Here is a 19,347-nt window from a genome sequence, read left to right as displayed (position 1 = left end):
TTATAGTGTTTTAGAATATTTTGGTTACCTCCAAGAAAACGATCAATTGACACATAGCATGGTTTCAGTATAATGATTCTTGTGAAACACAACTAGCTCTTTATTCTTATCAAGTAGTAAGTGCTTTCGACAAGGGATCTCTGACTCCATTTTTCCAGATTTCCTGTAGACTTTTGATACTGTTTCTCACAAGCGACTTCTGCGACTATGCAGTGTGAAAATTTGATTCTGGGCTTCTAATCAGATTACGTACCTATGGATTATCGTCTTAGTTATGCGACTGGATTCGCGATTTTCTGTCAGAAAGGTCACGGTTCGTAGTAAATGATGGAGAGTCTTCGTTTAAAACGGAAGTGATATCTGACGCTCTGCCAGGAAGCATTATAGGTCCTCTGCTGCTCCAAATATGTACACATTACTTATGAGAAAATCTGGGTAGCCTGTTAGAATGTTTGTAAGTGGTACTGTCCTCTTCTGGGAAAGTCAACACAATATGAAAACCAACTGCAATAAAATTTACTCAAATGTCTGTATGATACCTAAAGTTACAATTGTGGCTCTAAATAAGGGAAAGTGTGATGTTCACACTAGTACTAAAAGGAGCTCGGTAGCATTCAGTTACATGATAAATCACACAAATCCAGTTGCTGTCAGTTCATATAAGTAGATAGGAATAAGTGTTACAAACAACATTAGTTTGAACGATCACATTGATAATCTCGTGGGGAAAGCAAACAGAAGACGGCCTTTTACTGGCAGAACAGAAGATGCAGCGGGTCTACTAAAGAGACTACCCACATACGCTTGTGCGTCATCTCTGAAAGTATTGCTGTGCGGTATGCGACTCTTAGCAGACAGGATTGTTGGTGGACATCGAAAAACTCCAAGGAACGGCAAGTCGTTTTGTATTAGAGCGGCATAAGGGAGAGCGTGTCACGGTGTAAGGAGGTTATTTAGGTTATTGTGTTCGTAATTCCACGTAGCGCTCTGTATGAAAATCACTGACTGTGCTATGTGCAGTCTGTGGCTGGATTGAATTGTTGGAATATTTGCTATTGTAGTGCTGGGCAGTTGGATGTGAACAGCGCGTAGCGGTGTGCAGTTGGAGGTGAGCCGCCAGCAGTGGTGGATGTGGGGAGAGAGATGGCAGAGTTTTGAGAGCGGACGATCTGGACGTGTGTCCGTCAGAAAAAGGAAATTTGTAAGACTGGATGTCATGGAATACATTGTTTGTTCTCCATCAAAATCTTTCATCTGCCAACCATGTCTGTCAATAGTTAGTGCTTTCAGTAGTTAGAATATTTTATTTAACTGACAGTATTGGCGCTCGCTGTATTGCAATAGCTCAAGTTACGAATATTTTTGTGAGGGACGTGATTCATGAAAGGTATAGGTTATTGTTAGTCAGGGCCATTCTTTTGTACGATTTATTGAAAGTCAGATTGCGTTGCGCTAAAAATATTGTGTGTTAGTTTAGTGTTGATCAGAATAAGTAAAGAAAGAAATATCTGAGTACGTTCAGTTTTGCTCAGCTGTTTGAAAATCAAATAACGTAGAGGTTTTCCAGCACTGCCATTTATAGATTTTTCCATGGGGATGTTTCAAGGGACATGATATGTGTGTTGGAGTGGCCGTCATTAAGACAAAGGCGCTCTTCGTTGCGGCGAGATATTTTCACCAAATCTCAATCTCCTACTCTCTCTCCCGATAAGAAAAAGCCTACCTAGGAAGAAATGATCTTAATAACAGAAATAAGAGAAATAAGAGCTCTTACAGAAATACTCAGGTGTTGTCTATTGCGCTTTCTTTGAAAGTGGAACGATACAGAAATAGTGTGAAAGTGGTTCAACGAGCTCTCTGCCAGTCACTTAAGAGAGAATTCAAACGGTTCAAATGGCTCTAAGCACAATTGGACTTAACATCTGAGATCATCAGTCCCCTAGACATAGAACTAGTTAAACCTAACTAACCTAAGGACATCACACACATCCATGCCCGCGGCAGAATTCGAACCTGCGACCGTAGCACCAGCGCGGTTCCGGACTGAAGCGCCTAGAGCGCAAGAGCGAATTGCAGAGCACTCTTGTGTGTCCAAATATGCACCATAAAAGGACATGAAAATACCTGTATTAACGTTAAAGCAAACAGAACCAGTGTCGCACGCGTAAGCAAGGGGGAATAAAATAGAGCGTTATGGTGGCACTTCTGCCGGCAGTAGGATATTTTGTTTACGTTAGTCGTTTGCGTAGCTCGGACAGTGTCTCTCAACAGCCCACTGCGACCGGAGGGAGTGGACGAGCGTGGACTGGGGGTGCAGGTGGGCTGCTTCGTAGTTAGCGGGTAATTTTCAGGTAATCAGGGTGTAAATCTCACAGATTCCTGATTGGGTGCAAATTTCACCACTTTTCATACATCCCGCTCGAACAGCTGCAGAAGGCGATCAGGAGGAAACGACTGGGGATACTTTCGACAGCGATCGTATTCCACCAAAGCGCCTGACCGCATAGAGCCTGGGTACGTGCAATTTGGTACTGTGTTTCCGATGAACTATATTGTAGTACGCTCCACACAGCTCAGATCTCCTTCCATACGGTTATCGCGTCTTGAGGCTGTTAAAGAAGCATCTAGTCTGTCGTGGCCTCAGAACCGGTGCTAATGTTCAGGAAGCTTTTGTCAAGTAGCTTCTAGAACTTGATCCTAATTTGTTTTATGACGATTACAGCAGACTGGTTTGGTGAAGTGGACAGTTAATGTTGTATAATATAGCGATCAACTACAAGGTGAACCCTTCCCAGTGATAGCCGTTAGCACGGGATATACAGGGTGGTCTATTAATATTGATTAGGCCAAATATCTCTCGAAAAAAGCATCAGACGGGAAAACTACAATGAACAAAACTCGTCGAGCTTGAAGGGGAAAACCAGATGCCGCTATGGTTGACCCGCTAGATGGCGCTGCCATAGGTCAAAGGGATATCAACAGCGTTTTTTTAAAATAATAATCCCCATTTCTATTACATGTTGGTGTAGTACGCAAAGAAATATGAATGTTTTAGTTGGACCATTTTTTTCGCTTTGTGATAGATGGCGCTGTAATAGTTATAAACGTATAAGTACGTGGTATCACGTAACATTCCGCCAGTGCGGACGGTATTTGCTTCGTGATACATTACCCATGTTACAATGGACCGTATGCCTATTGCGGAAAAGGTCGATATCGTCTTGATGTATGGCTATAGTGATCCAAATGTCAACAGGCTTGTGCTATGTATGCTGTTCGGTATCTTGGACGACATCATCCAAATGTCCGAACCGATCGCCGGATAGTTACGTTATTTAAGGAAACAGGAAGTGTTCAGCCACATGTGAAACGTCAACCACGTCCTGCCACAAATGATGATGCCCAAGTAGGTTTTTTAGCTGCATTGCACCAGGAATTTCATGGCGACAACTTTGAACGTCGTGTACAGTTCTGTCACTGGGCACAAGAGAAATTACGGGACAATGACAGATTTTTTGCAAGCGTTCTTAGCTGGGCAACTGAAAATCCACGATCCAATTACCTTGGCGGGTTAATGTATGGTGCGCCATATGGGAGGAAGAATAACTGGCAGCAGAGCGGTGTGGCGGAGCGGTTCTAGGCGCTACAGTCTGGAACCACGCGACCGCTACGGTCGCAGGTTCGAATCCTGCCTCGGGCATGGATGTTTGTGATGTCCTTAGGTTAGTTAGGTTATGTAGTTCTAAGTTCTAGGGAACTGATGACCTCAGAAGTCCCATAGTGCTCGCAGCCATTTGAACCATTTTTTTGTTGTTGTAATTGTCCCCCATTTTATCGATGGCAATCTAAATGGTGCAATGCATGCTGATTTCCCAAGTAATGTTCTACCGATATTACTACACGATGTTTCACTGCATAACAGAATGGCGACGTACTTCCACCATCATGGAAGTCCGACACATAGATCGCGTGCGTTTGAAGTGGTATTGAATAACATATTTTATGACAGGTGGATTGGACGTCGAAACACCATACCATGGCCCGCACGTTCACCGGATCTGACATCCTCGGATTTCTTTCTGTGGGGAAAGTTGAAGGATATTGGCTATTGTGATACACCGACAACGCCTGACAACATGTGTCAACGCATTGTCAATCCATTTGCGAACATTACGGAAGGCGAACTACTCGTTGTTGAGAGGAATGTCGTTACACGTATTGCCAAATGCATCGATGCTGACGGAAATAATTTTGATCATTTATTGCATTAATGTGGTATTTACAGGTAATCACGCTGTAACAGCATGCGTTCTCAGAAATGATAAGTTCATAACCGTACATGTATCATATTGCAACTTCCGTGTTACCAACTGTTCGTCTAAAATTGGAAGCTATATGTTTGTGACTATTATAGCACCATCTATCACAGAGCGAAAAAAGTGGTCCAGCTTAAACATTCATATTCTTTACGTACTAAACGAATATGTAATAAAAATGGGGGATCCAATTAAAAAAAACAACGCAGTTGATATCCGTTTGACCTGTGGCAGCGCCATCTAGCGGCCAATCATAGCGCCATCTGGTTTCCCCCTTCAAGCTAGAAAAGTTTCGTTCTTTATACTTTTTTCGTTTGACGCTTATTTCGTGTGATATTTGGCCCGGTCACGAGCAATGGACCACCCTGTATATGAATTGTTGATTTTTCCATAACACAATAAGAATTCAGTTAGGTGCCTATCCCATACATATTTGTTTCTTATAAATATATTCCTTATTCCCTTGTACTGAGAAATAATATCTCACTGTCATAAATTTAGCGTGAACATCAGTTGACTTGTAACCTAGCATTAGCTACACTTGTGGATATTCTTGTGTACGTAGAAACCACGTACAGTAAGTTTTGAATAATATTTCGAATCTGGTACAATTAGTGCTTGTCTTTTCTCTAGCGTTTATTCCGCCAAGAATGGGTCTGCTTTTTCAGGCGTTGGAAGTAAGTAAAATTAATTTTTATGGATCTTGTGGACGGCCACAGTCGTCATGTTAATCTAAGGGGGGTAAGTCTAGGGGGGAAGCCTAGTGAGCCATCTGTCTGTAAACTGTGTAGACACTGTTCTTTGTGTTTTCCAGTTTTAACTGCTCGTGTAAACTGTTTCCTGAGGTGCAACATGAGAATCCAGCATCTGGCTCATAAAACATCTGAAATCGTCTAATAGCTACACTTAGGCTGGCGGTCATACCAACCTACGATTATTGATCCGCCATGTCGATTCAATCCTGCTATGTGTGTGGTACCACTAATACTGATTTCTTATTCTCCACATCTTTCTAAAATCAGAGCACCATCCCTGACACGTGATAAGTTAGAATCATCATTCGTAGTCAAACTGAATAATAAAACTTCGCCGAAAACTTCCACAGTAACCTTTCATTCGTTGCATATTTCGATGCACAACCATTTATACTTGTCCTTTCTCTCGGATGGTAGTGACCCAATGATGTGACTCCACAAACTGAGTTGACGTACCTGGCAGGAAGCCTCTATTTAGATTTTCCATGGATTCTTAATGAACTTAAGGAGAATACGGGCATGGTTCGTTGCCCAGTAAGAGCATCTGCTATCTTTGAAAGAGAATTTAAATTTCTGTCCTTGTCATCTCCGTTAAATCTTAATTTCTGATCTCAGTGTCAAAATACATGGCATGACATAAAAAATGAAGCATACAGCAGACATGGTCTAAGCAGCTGCAGCGTAGTACAAGTAAGTGGGCTCATACTGCGGAGCTCTTCGTAAATGTGACTGGATTTTTTTATCACTGAAGTAACTTCAGACATATTCTCAACGCGCAAAGTTTCGTTCCCTCCTACCATCTTGTTCAGATGTAGACCTGCTTCCATTATAGATAGTTGCTGCTCAAGTCACATTTCACGTTTCCTGCATGAAACAAATGCTGTAGCTGACATACACAAGATGCCACGGGTTTACTAGTCACACTACATACGATTCATAGAGTACAGTGGTTTCTCTTCTTGTTTCGCCGTTTTCTGTCAGTACAAGGTGATTAACAGACGTGGTGGTTTCATGAGCTGCTTCATGTTACTCTACATCAAGATGGGTACAGCAAAAAGTAGGACGTTTGGTAGCAGTATTTAATTCCGTCGTGATCTAGCGAAAAATACGCACTAGAGTTTGTATTTGCCTTTTGTTTTTGATTTGAAAAGATCTCTTAAAGGTAGTTTGCCTCTAGTACATTCTCGACTTTTATGGTGACTGCATTATGTCATATGTCTTTAATCCTTCTCTCAATTATTGCATTTTTTTCCGGGAGCCACGAAAATTTCGCGGAAGCGGGTTTGACCACAAAATAGAAAATAACATTCACAAAACACGTACAGAAATTCAGTTAAGGAAAATTTTAATACATAATATTATGTCTCTTTCCATATATAGAGATTGAGAGACGCTGCACGATGTACAGTAATCCATTACCGTAAAAAATCAAATAGGCCGTTGAGTATTACTTTCCTACCTATTAAATTTAGCTCTACACATCACCAAAAAGTACAAAGTGCAAACGTTTTGTCTACGCACCGGTATATTGAAACTTGTAAACTTTCCCTTTGAACACAGTAACTTTCATGTTCGTTTTTAGGTCGTAAAAGTACTAAGTGCAAAACTTTTGACTACGCAGCGATATAATGAAGCTTGTCAATTTTCCATTTCAGAATGAGATTTTCACTCTGCAGCGGAGTGTGCGCTGATATGAAAATTCCTAGCAGATTAAAACTGTGTGCCCGACCGACACTCGAACTTGGGACCTTTGCCTTTCGCAGGCAAGTGCTCTACCAACTGAGCTACCCAAGCACGACTCACGTCCGGTACTCACAGCTTTACTTCTGCCAGTATCCGTCTCCTATCTTCCAAACTTTACAGGAGCTCTTCTGCGAACCTTGCAGAACTAGCACTCCTGAAAGAAAGGATACTGCGGAGACATGGCTTAGCCACAGCCTGGGGGATGCTTCCAGAATGAGATTTTCACTCTGCAGCGGAGTGTGCTTTCTTTCAGTGAGTGCTAGTTCTGCAAGGTTCGCAGAAGAGCTTCTGTAAAGTTTGGAAGGTAGGAGACGGATACTGGCAGAAGTAAAGCTGTGCGTACCGGACGTGAGTCGTGCTTCGGTAGCTCAGTTGGTAGAGCACTTGCCCGCGAAAGGCAAAGGTCCCGAGTTCGAGTCTCGGTCGGGCACACAGTTTTAATCTGCCAGGAAGTTTCATATCAGCGCACACTCCGCTGCAGAGTGAAAATCTCATTCTGGAAACATCCCCCAGTCTGTGGCTAAGCCATGTCTCCGCAGTATCCTTTCTTTCAGGAGTGCTAGTTCTGCAAGGTTCGCAGAAGAGCTTCTGTAAAGTTTGGAAGGTAGGAGACGGATACTGCCAGAAGTAAAGCTGTGAGTACCGGACGTGAGTCGTGCTTCGGTAGCTCAGTTGGTAGAGCACTTGCCCGCGAAAGGCAAAGGTCCCGAGTTCGAGTCTCGGTCGGGCACACAGTTTTAATCTGCCAGGAAGTTTCAATTTTCCTTTTGTACACAGCAATTTTCATGTTCGTTTTTAGGTCGTAAGGTAGATAAAGTGTACTATATCTTTTAAATCGCAAGTACAAAAAGTTTGTTATTGTTAAAGTTAATTTTCTTGGAATTTTTAAATATCCATAAAGAGAACAAGGAAAATAATATAATTAACTTATCATTTATTTTAAATTCAGAGCAATATCACACAAGTTTCAGAGGCAGAATTTGAAGCTGTAGTTCTACAATACTGAAAGAGGAAGAGAAACTTCGACATATGCATTTTTGCTTCGAAATCCTCTTTGTGGTATGTGGCGGAGGGTACTTCACGCACCATTGTCATTTATCTCCTTTTATGTTCAAGTCACGAATCGTCCGCGAGAAGAACGACTGTTGGTAATCTAGAGTCTCGTTTTAGTTTCGTGGCCTTTTCACGAGATATACGTGTGAGGGAACAATATATTTGTTTAGAACATCTAGTAACTATGCTAAACCACAGAGCGATGCATAACGCCTGTCTTGCAGCGTCTGTCCCTTGGATTTGATGAATATCTCAATGAAGTTTTCACGCTTAGTAAGCGACCCCGTGACGAAAACTGTTCGTCTTATTTGAATCATCTCCACTTTCTTTACTAAATCTATCTAGTACCCGGCCAGAGTGGCCGAGCGGTTCTAGGCGCTTCAGTCTGGAACCGCGGGATCGCTATGGTCGCAGGTTCGAATCCTGCCTAGGACATGGATGCGTGTGATGTGCTTAGGTTAGTTAGGTTTAAGTCGTTCTAAGTTCTAAGGGACTGATGATCTCAAATGTTAAGTCCCATAGTGCTCAGAGCCATTTGAAACTATCTAGTAATAGTACCAGACTGTTTAACAGTCCCAAGGAAACAACGGGAAGAGGTTTTATAAGCTTCCTTTCTCGTAGGTGGACTATGCTTCCTGAAAAGTCTTCTAATGTATCTCATTCTGCCAACTGACTTTACCACGATTAATTTAATTTGGTCGTTCCATTTAAAATCGCTCCGTCCTCATCCTATGCATACTCCCAGATAATACATGTGACTGGTTCCACTGATTGCTCTAAAATCGTGTAATCCGCCATTTATGGCCTATACATTATGTTTGCTTATATTGACTCACTGTAGATCTTCGTGCAAAAAAAAAAAAAAAAAAAAAAAAAAAAAAAAAAAAAAAAAAAAAAAACTAATTCTAAGTTGTGTGAAATCCTATGGGACTTAACTTCTAAGGTCATCAGTCCCTAAGCTTACAGACTACTTAACCTAAATTATCCTAAGAAAAAACACACACACCCATGCCCGAGGGAGGACTCGAACATTCGCCGGTACCAGCCGCACAGTCCATGACTGCAGCGACATAGACCGCTCGGCTAACCCATCACGGCGCTCTTCCTCCGTTTCACAACAATTTCCTAAGCAACTTCTCTACATAAAACAGCATCATTCGCAAGCAAGCAGGAACACAAAGCTTCTGCCGTTACCTAGTCGTTGATTAATTTGTATTTGGAATACTAATGACCCTATAACAGCCCCCTGATGAAGTTGTTTGATGTCTGAAACCTCTTTCCCGTTGTGAACGAGTCGTTTAATTCTGATTGCTAGGAATTCCTCACTCCAATCACAAAGACGACCTGATATTCTGTTCGCTCGTATTTTGTTCATCGACCAATAGCGCGGAACAAGGCGCTCCTTGGTTTCCTTTGCCGTCTAATTAGTGACGTATCACTTCGTAGAAAACTTACCAGATGGATAGAGAATCTGTTGGTTTCAAACTATTTCTTCCAAACTTCGACAGCACAGAAAGAAGCGGAGTCTCTGTGACTACGGGAAAGCTATTGTTTACAGCCACGGACGCGCCAAGCGACTGTCCGATGCCTATGTTGTCAACTGAGCAGCGTCTGCCTAGAGGCAGTTAACGTCTATCAGTCCATTTGTCACGTTCCGAAACACGACGTGCCCAAACAACGGCCAGTGCTATCTTCCGCGATAGGCAATTGGTCCCCAAAGCCTAGTGAGGCGAGACGTAAAAGGCACGGAGGTCTACCGTTAAGCTGCGGCAGCGGTGGACCAGCTATAAACACATTCACGGCGAAAGTAACTGTAAAACCTGAAGGTCCGTATTCATTACCATAGACAATAACAATGTAAATTATCAATTTAAATTCAGTAGCTTTGTTGGTCTGAGTGTTCTGGTAAATGATGTCCCTCATTTCGACATATGAAGGGATAATGGTGGTGTCAGCAGACATTCATGTACTGTTGTGACGGGGGAAAAGTATATACACTGAAGAGCTAAAGAAACTGGTACACCTGAGAGCACGCAGAAGTGCCGCAACAAGACGTGGCATGGAGTCGATTAGGGTCTGAGGTAGTGATGGAGGGAATTGACACCATGATTGCTACAGGGCTGTCAATAAACCCCTAAGAGTGCGACGGGGTGGAGATCTCTTCTGAACAGCACGTTGCTAGGCAAGCCAGATATTCTTAATAATGTTCATGTCTGGGAAGTTTGGGGGCCAGTGGAAGTGTTTAAACTCTGAAGATTGTTCCTGGAGCCACTCGATAGCAATTCTGGGGGTATGAGGTGCCGCATTGTCCCGATGGATTCCCCCAAGTCCGTTGGAATGCACAATGGATGTGAATGGATGCAAGTGATCAGACATGATGCTTATGTACGTGTCACTTGTTAGAGCCGTATGTAGACGTATCAGAGGGCCCATGTAATTCCAATTTCACACGCCCAACATCATTACAGAGCCTCCACCATCATGAACAGTCCCCTGCTGACGTGCAGTGTCCATGAATTCATGGGATTGTCCATACCGTTACACGTCCATCCGCTCGTTACAATTTGAAACGAGACTCGTCCGACCAGGCAACATGTTTCCAGTCATCAACAGTCCAAAGTCGGTGTTGACAGATACAGGCGAGGGGTAAATCTTTTTGTCGTACAGTCTTCAAGGTTTACACGAGCGCGCCTTCTGTTCCAAAAGCCCATACCGATGATGTTTCGTTGAATGGTGCGCACGATGGCACTTGTTGATGGCCCAGCATCGAAATATGCAGCAATTTGCAGAAGAGTTGCACTTACGTCGCGCTGAACGATTCTCTTCAGTCGCCATTGTTCCCCTTCTTACAGGATCTTTTTCCGGCCGCTGCGATGTCGGAGATTGGATGCTTTACAGGATTTCTCAAATTCACGGTAGACCCGTGAAATGGTCGTAAGGGTAAATTTCCACTTCATCGTCACCTCGGAGATGCTGCGTCGCATCGCTCGTGCGCCAGCTATAACACAACATTCAAACTCCCTTAAATCTTGATAAACCACCACTGAAGTAGCAGTAACCGATCTAACAACTGTGCTAGACACTTGCTGTGTTATAAAGGCGTTGCCGAACGCACCACCGTATTCTGCCTGTTTACATATACTTGTATTTGAATACGCGTGCCTATACCAGTTTCTTTGACGCTTCAGCGTATCGTATACAGGGTGATTCAGGTGCCCGTAGTGCTGGGCTTTTTGCAGGTCAGAACGCATTCAAATACTATGCGCAAAATTTTCGCGTTCTCCTGCACGCTACGCGCAGGATATTAGTTCTACAGAAAAACTGAACAGGACCTTCTTGTAGGAAATTTAATGTTGTTAACTTTTTTAGTGGGATACGTTTACGCTGGAGGTCACTCGTGTTAAGCAAGAAAATCACGTTTGTAGCTCTCTTTCCTATCCTTTTCTTGAATAATTCGAAAACTACGGGCTCTAGCGAAGTCGCGTCTCATTACAGAATTTAACTACATTAAATTTCCAACAAAATCTTCCTGTTCATTTTTTCTATAGGACTAATAGCTTGCACGTAGCGTGGGAGAGAATATGGAAGTCTTGCATTTGGTATTTTAAGGCTTTGCGAGCTGAATAAAATCCAGCGATAGGGGCATTTGAATCATCCAGCGTAGCAGTGTTTTCCAACGTGGGATGAGTACTACTACACCTCCCCCCCCCCCCCCCCCCCCGAAGGAAAAATATAATTTTTTATGAGTTAAAAAACTAAAAGATTTTATTGTGTTTCGGTCACGAAAATAAATCATTTTTGTAAGACCGTTACACGCATCACTATTTTTGTAAGATCGTAATACTGATTATAAGTCCTGAATTTTGCTTTAAATACTACATTTAATGAGCGACTCTACATGGTGGAGGCCACAGCTTGTAAAATGAATGTGTGAATAACATCTTTTTGCACCTCCCGGCTAGCTGTGCGGTCTAAGGCACGGCTTTCCAGATGGGGAAGGAGCGCCTGGTCCCCAGCACGAATCCGCCCGGCGGACTTATGTCGAGGTCCGGTGAGCCAACAAGCCTGTGGATGATTATAAGGTGGTTTTCCATCTGCCTCGGCGAATGCTGGCTGGTTCCCTTTGTTCTGCCTCAGCTATACAATGTCGTACATTGCTGCGCAAACAAGTTCTCCACGTACGAGTACACCACGCAAACATAGGGCGTTCACTCGTCTGATGTGAGCTGATGTGAGAGACGTCCCCTGGAAGGGGGGGGGGGGGGGTTGGTGTCCATCGGAGGCCGAACCGCACAATTACCCTGAAAGAGTTTTTCGGTGTGGGGCGGCGGAGGGGTGAGGTGGACTGCGGTAGTCGTGGTGGGGTTGTGGACCACTGCGGCTGTGGCGGGGACGGAGCCTCTCTATCGTTTCTAGGCACCTGGTTAATAAACAGTACAATAGAACATCATCTTCACATAGCTCACTTACTACAAACGTAGTTTGTGCCTTTCACCTATGTCAGTAAAACTTAGACATACATACGACATACGCTACAATATCAAATGTTGTTGGCAGTTCTCGAAATAGGCCATAAATCACCTCATTACCGACTTCTCAACAATAAACGAACGAAGTGTTAGCACCACGCAACACTAACTATGTAATGACTACAACAATGATGTGGGGCTTACACTGTATTCTTATTATTATTAATTTTAGAGGCAGTAGTCAGACGAAACAATGGCAGCCTGAAAACCGAGCGAGGTGCGCAGTGGTTAGCACACTGGACTCGCATTCGGGAGGATGACGGTTCAATCCCGCGTCCGGCCATCCTGATTTAGGTTTTCCGTGATTTCCCTAAATCACTACAGGCAAATGCCGGGATGGTTCCTTCGAAAGGGCACGGCCGACTTCCTTCCCCGTCCTTCCCTAAACCGATGAGACCGATGACCTCGCATTTTGGTCTCTTCCCTCAAAAACATCCCAACCCAGAATCCTGGCCTGGCAGCCTGAAAACTTCCAACTCCTACCCGTTCAGATTGATGGATTCCACCAGCCAAACGATTTAAGAACAGAGGGCCTAAGTATAGTGCACACATTTTTTTGAACGGCGGTGCTCGTTGTTGGTGAAGCAGGCATCGCTAGGGAGAGTAGTATTGGAGAGGAGGCATGTTTCGTAATAGGAGTCTACCCCGCTGTGGAAAGTTAGCTTTCTTTTCTGAGAAGGAGCGGTATATAGCACGCGCGATGCACTTAGAAAGAGCAGTACCAGTTGTCTCATTCCCTCATTAACTCAAAATTTAATAAAACAGTTACAGTAATTAAATATCACATTTCGTCATTTTAAAAATGGTAGTCTTCAAAGAAAATTCTTTTTCAGTTTAAAGTTTAATTAAGGGGTACTGTCGATGTTTGGAGAGGGGAGAGAGGGTGTATTAGCTAATATCTGATTACATTCAGCGGTAACGGCTTCAGAATGGCTGGGACCATTGCTCTACGCTATGATTTCAGTACGTGTGTGACACGTATGAAGTGATTAGGATATTCTGAAGTAGACTGATGACCAGTGGCCCAGATTTTATATAATAGTTGAAGTGTTAACGTAATGCAAATGCAGCTGTGCATATGTTGTCGTTGCTGCTGTGCTCTTCAGTCAGATGACAGTTATCCACGGCAGCCTATTTTGTTGAAGCCTCTTCTTGTCGGCAACGTCTTATTCAAGCCTTCTGCCCTCCATATTTATTACGCCTCAACTTTCGTCCGTTGCCAAATTCACGATTTCTGCGGACGTGACCTACATGCACGTCCCTTTTCGTAGTTGAAACGCCCGCTAAACCCACTGGGCAGAACAGGTGGTTAGGTTTGTGGAAACGGCAAAATAAGGTGGTGGTCAGTTTTACTTCAAAATTGTAACTTATTGTAATTTAATAACACATTTAGACCGAAACAGCACATAGACGAACCTTTACAACTACGAGTTTCAAAATCCAATTCTTTTGACGGCTGAAGGTCTCCAAACAAGAAATCTTAAAAATCAACAATATAAATTTCAATAATCTCAGCTAGGACGAAAGCCTCAAGGCAGAAGTGGATAAAACAAACATAAACAAGGTGCAATACAAACGGTTAAAGGCCACAATTAAATAATTTAAAAATTTAAAATTGTATTACCATAATGTTTTAAGGCAGAACGCCGCAATGTTTTCGCTTAATGGGAAATTTTAAGAATAAGGACTTAAGCGGCTGAAGGCCCACAGTTTATTTTCCAAAAATAAAAATATCTTAAATCCTTAAGTTTAAAGTTGCTGACAGCGCACTAAATGAAAAGATTGCACAAGTACAGTAGCTTTCAGTAAAATATCCACTTCAGAGAATTCAAACTTACTCATACAGGCTGAAGGCCCTTGATTTACATAAAACACGATAATTTTTTTTAAAGCATTGGATATATTAGATTACCAACAGACCATTAAACACCCATGAAAAGGGCTCTATAGACAACGGCACTCAGACGCCTCCGGTTGGGGGGTGGGGGCAGGCCTGCCCTTGAAACCTTAACATTCACTTAGATGAGACAGGTAGGGGGCCAAACTACACTTGATCCGTCGGTAACTCAACCAAGAGACATTCACGGACCGACCGACCAAACGACTTGCTTGTAACCAATCGTTACATGATAACTAAAAGACAAAACTCCACAATGAAATATGCTTTAAGCTGTCAAAAATACCCACCGTATTGGACAGCAACAATAGGTGAGGAAAGGAAACTGCCTGAAACTACGTTGATGGCCGGGGCAGGTAACCAGAACACTAACGGCCACAAGTCAGAAAATTCCGCTGGTGCACTTGAATTGTAGTGAGCGAATATAGTTAATTCCACCGTACGGCGGCTCTATTTCACCACTACAACCACTCCGTATTGCTCACAGGAAGAACACCCCAACAGTAAATTACCGAAAAGAACGACATAACATGAACTGACTTGGCTTGGGTACTTAAGTCACCATTCAACTTTGACGTCCTGGGTCGGTGAGCCACGAAGTTCGTAGCGATCGGACAGCTCCACACACGCTAAGACACTGCGCAGGGACCTCCAGCGGACCCAGCTGACTGCCCCGCACTGAGATACCTTACCTGGTCCGCACCAACCGACCGACTATCCTCAGAATGCCGACAACATCTATATTGGTCATCAGTGGAAATAACGCCAACTACACATACAACCTGACAAATTCGGAGTGGATGCACACACCCTCAGCCGACTCGTGAACGATTTGCGAGCTAAAACGCGTCGTCCGGTAGGACGACCGACCGACGATCCAGCAAGACCGTGGCCCGGCTCAAGTGCTGCGTGGCGGCAAAGGTCAGGCGAGCGATGTCGATGCAGGCGTCACAACTTCAACTCGACTGCACTAGTGCTGGATTGCAACTCCCTGCCTGGCAGGTACAGAGTGCGCTCCAGATGCGTTCCAACTGACTGGCAGCCGAACTCGCGACCTGAACTGGCTTACGACATACAACGAGGGGGAAGTAATAGCAGCCGAGCAAAGATACTACGATAGAGGATATACTGATCCGAGCTGCTAGCGCCGCCCACGGTCAGGCAAAGCAGCATCTCAGTGACACCAGTAATTTAAATTAACATAGTGAGGTGGAAGTAAATTAAAAACAGGATGTAAAATACGTGATGGCGGGAACATGAGCCACACACGGCTCTAGAGTGAACTTATTGTATAAAATTTCTTCTTCCCCCACTTCGGTAAAGTACCTTCTCTTTAGTTATCCAATCGAAACAGTCTGAAGATCCAATCTGCAGCACTCTCCTATAGTATCACAATTCTTCCTGTCCGAAAATTCTGTCGTCCAAGTTCCAGTTTGGTACAATGCTGGACTCTAGACAAATACCTCCAGAAGAGATGATGCAACATATAAATTAAAATTCGATGTTACAAATGACTCTGTTTCAGAAATGCTTCTCTGACTGTTTCCAGCGTGCTATTTGCACTCAGGCGGCAAAAGTTATGAGATAGCGATATGGACATATACAGATGGCGGTAGATCGTGTACGCAACTTGTAAAAGAGCAGTGCATTGGCGGAGCTGTCATTTGTACTCAGGTGATCCGTGTTCTAAATACACATCTACATCTAAATCCATACTCCGCAAACCACATGACGGTGTGTGGAGGAGGGTACCTTGAGAACCTCTATCGTTTCTCCCTTGTATTCCAGTCTCGTACTGTTCATGGAAAGAAAGATTGTCGGTACGCCTCTGTATGGGCTCTAATCTTTCTGATTTTATCCTCTTGGTCTCTTCGCGAGATATACGTAGGAGGGAGCAATATACTGCCTGACTCCTCGGTGAAGGTATGTTCTCGAAACTTCAACAAAAGGCCATACCGAGCTACATAGCGTCTCTCTTGCAGAGTCTTTCACCGGAGTTTATCTATCATGTCCGTAACGCTTTCGCGATTACTAATGATCCTGTAACGAAGGGCGCTGCTCTCCGTTGGATCTTCTCTGTCTCTTCTATCAACCCTATTTGGTACAGACCCCACACCAGTGAGCAGTATTCAAGCAGTGGGCGAACAAGTGTACTGTAACCTACTTCTTTTGTATTTGGACTGCATTTTTTCGACGTGATCATGGCCGCACGACAGGAATTAACAGACTTTGAACGCTGAATTGTAATTAGAGCTAGACGCATGGGACATTCCATTTCAGAAACGGTTAGGAAATTCAATATTTCGAGATACACAGTGTCAAAAGTGTGCCGAGGATACCAGATTTCAGGCATTACTACTAACCGCGGTCAACATAGTAGCCGATGGCCTTCCCTTAACGACTGAGAGCAGCGACGTTTGCGTAGAGTTGTCAGCAAACACAAAAGCAACACTGCACGAAATAACAGCAGAAGTCAATACGGGACATACGACAAATGTATCTGTTAGCACAGTCTGGCGAAATCTTGCCTTACTTAGTTACGATAGTAGAAGACAGGCGTGACTGTCTTTGGTAACAGTGCGATATCGCCTGCAGCGCCTCCGCTGGATTGGACCCTAGACGACTGGAAAACCGTGGCATCAGATGAGGCCCGATGTCAGTTCATTAGAGCAGATGGTAGGGATCGAGTGTGGCGCAGACTCCACGACGCTGTGGACACAACGTGTCAACAAGGCCCGATGCAAGCTCGTGGTGGACCCATAATGGTGTGGGCCGTGTTTACAGGGAATACACTGTGTTCTGGTTGTGTTCCGCTACTTGGAGAAGATCTGCAGCCACTTACGGATTTCATATTCCCAAACAGCGATGGATTTTGTGTGGATGACAGTATGATATGTCAGTTGGCCGCAGTTGTTCACGACTGGATCGAAGAGCATTCTACACAGTTCGAGTGAATCATTTGGCCACACAGATCGCCCGACATGAATCCCTTTGAACATTTATGAGACACAATCGAGAGGCCAATTGGAACACAAAATCATGTACCGACAATACATTTCAATATTTCTGCAGGGGACTACCAATGACTTACTGAATCTATGTCACGACGAGGCTCTGCACTACATTGAGCAGAAGGTCTCCGACACGATATTGTGCAGTATCCCATGACTTTTGTCCCTTCACCCATCGTCCGTTATTTGAATTTTGGAACACGTACTATGTTCGAGTATAATGACTTTTCTGGAGACTAGAAATCTACTCTGTAGGAATCAGCTTGGGTTTCGAAAAATACGATCGTGTGAAACCAAGCTCGTGTTATTCGTCTATGAGACTCAGAGGGCCATAGACAGGGGTGCCCAGGTAGATGCCGTGTGTCTTGATTACCGCAAGGCGTTTAATACAGTTCCCCACAGCCGTTTAATGAAGAAAGTAAGAGTATATGGACTATGAGACCAATAGTGTGACAGAATTGAGGAGTTCCTAGATAACATAACGCAGTATGTCGTTCTGAATGGAGAGAAGTCTTCCGAAGTAAGAGTGATTTCAGGTGTGCCGCAGGGGAGTGTCGTAGGACCGTTGCTATTCACAATATATATATAAATAACCTTGTGGATAACATCGGAAGTTCACTGATGCTTTTTGCGGATGATGCTGTAGTATATCGAGAGGTTGTAACAATGGAAAATGTACTGAAATACAGGAGGATCTACAACGAATTGACGCATGGTGCAGGCAATGGAAACTGAATCTCAATGTAGCCAAGTGTAATGTGCTGCGAATACATAGAAAGAAAAAACCTTTAACATTTAGCTACAATACAGCAGGTCAGTATCTGCAAGCAGTTAATTCCATAAACTGTCTGGGAGTAGGCATTAGGAGGGATTTAAAAGGGAATGTCCATATAAAATTAATCGTCGGTAAAGCAGATGCCAGACTGAGATTCATTGGAAGAATCCTAAGGAAATGCAGTCCGAAAACAAAGGAAAGAGGTTACAGTCCACTTTTTCGCCCATTGCTTGAATACTGCTCACCGGTGTGGGATCCGTACCAGATAGGGTTGATAGAAGAGATAGAGAAGATCCAACGGAGAGCAGCGCGCTTCGTTACAGGAACATTGAGTAATCGCGAAAGCGTTACGGAGATGACAGATGAACTCCAGTGGAAGACTCTGCAAGAGAGACGCTCAGTAGCTCGGTACGGGCTTTTGTTGAATTTTCGAGAACATACCTTCACCGATGAGGCAAGAAGTTTATTGCTCCCTCCTACGTATATCTCGCGAAGAGACGATGAGGATAAAATCAGAGAGATTAGAGCCCACACGGAGGCGTACCGACAATCTTTCGTTCCGCGAACAATACGAGACTGGAATAGAAATGAGAACCGATAGAGGTACTCAAAGTACCCTCCGCCACCCACCGTCAGGTGCCTTGTGGTATATGGATTTACATGTAGAGATTTAGGTATCTGCCCAAATAACTAAACTCATCTACTACTTTTACTGTCTCATTTCGTAATCTGCAATAGTACTACAATTTAAATGCTTCTTTTCTCTTCATGTCCGACCAATTTTAACTGTCTCACTTCCTAATCTAAATACTGACAGCATGACCTAATTTTATTTGAATACGCTCAGTATCCGTTGCTTTCCTTTTGTTGATATAGACCTTATATCCATTCCCTTTTTGGAGCCAATATTTATTCTGATCAACTACTCATTGAAGCCCTTCACCGTGTCTGACAGAATAACAACGTTTCGACTAAATTCAACATTTTCCTTTTTTCTCCCTGAAATTGAATTCCCTCTCCTAAATTGTGCCTTGTTCCCTTTACGGTTCACTCAGGTTACTGTATGAGTAGCCGTCAACACTGTCTAATTTCCTTCTCAAGTACCGCTTCTCTGCCATGCCATGCGACTATTATAACTCCGACTAACATGACAGTGGTTTCTGTACAAATAGTAGGTAAGATTTAGTTTCTTTTATTTTACCTCGGCTCCTGTGAGTATACCTGAGTTGTATCAAAATGGAAATTCAGTTATAATGCGGTGAGAACAG

The 19,347-nt window shown here is 43.5% G+C and overlaps 1 protein-coding gene and 2 non-coding genes across 3 annotated transcripts in view; 2 read left to right on the top strand and 1 right to left on the bottom strand.

Moving 5' to 3' along the window:
- The window catches only part of LOC126267260 (clavesin-2-like), a 72,875-nt gene extending 63,422 nt beyond the window's left edge, over positions 1-9,453 (bottom strand). The window contains exon 1 of the mRNA XM_049972325.1: positions 9,323-9,453. The gene's annotated coding sequence lies outside the window, so the exon portion shown is untranslated. The remainder of the gene's footprint in view (positions 1-9,322) is intronic.
- Trnas-cga (transfer RNA serine (anticodon CGA)) lies at positions 7,171-7,245 on the top strand. Its single transcript has one exon. It is a non-coding gene; the product is annotated as a tRNA-Ser (tRNA).
- Positions 7,471-7,545, top strand: Trnas-cga (transfer RNA serine (anticodon CGA)). Its single transcript has one exon. It is a non-coding gene; the product is annotated as a tRNA-Ser (tRNA).
- Positions 9,454-19,347: the final 9,894 nt, after the last annotated feature.

This window comes from Schistocerca gregaria, chromosome 4, assembly GCF_023897955.1.
Source record: "Schistocerca gregaria isolate iqSchGreg1 chromosome 4, iqSchGreg1.2, whole genome shotgun sequence".
NCBI classification, from domain to species: domain Eukaryota; kingdom Metazoa; phylum Arthropoda; class Insecta; order Orthoptera; family Acrididae; genus Schistocerca; species Schistocerca gregaria.
This window is presented reverse-complemented; position numbering and strand designations above follow the sequence as displayed.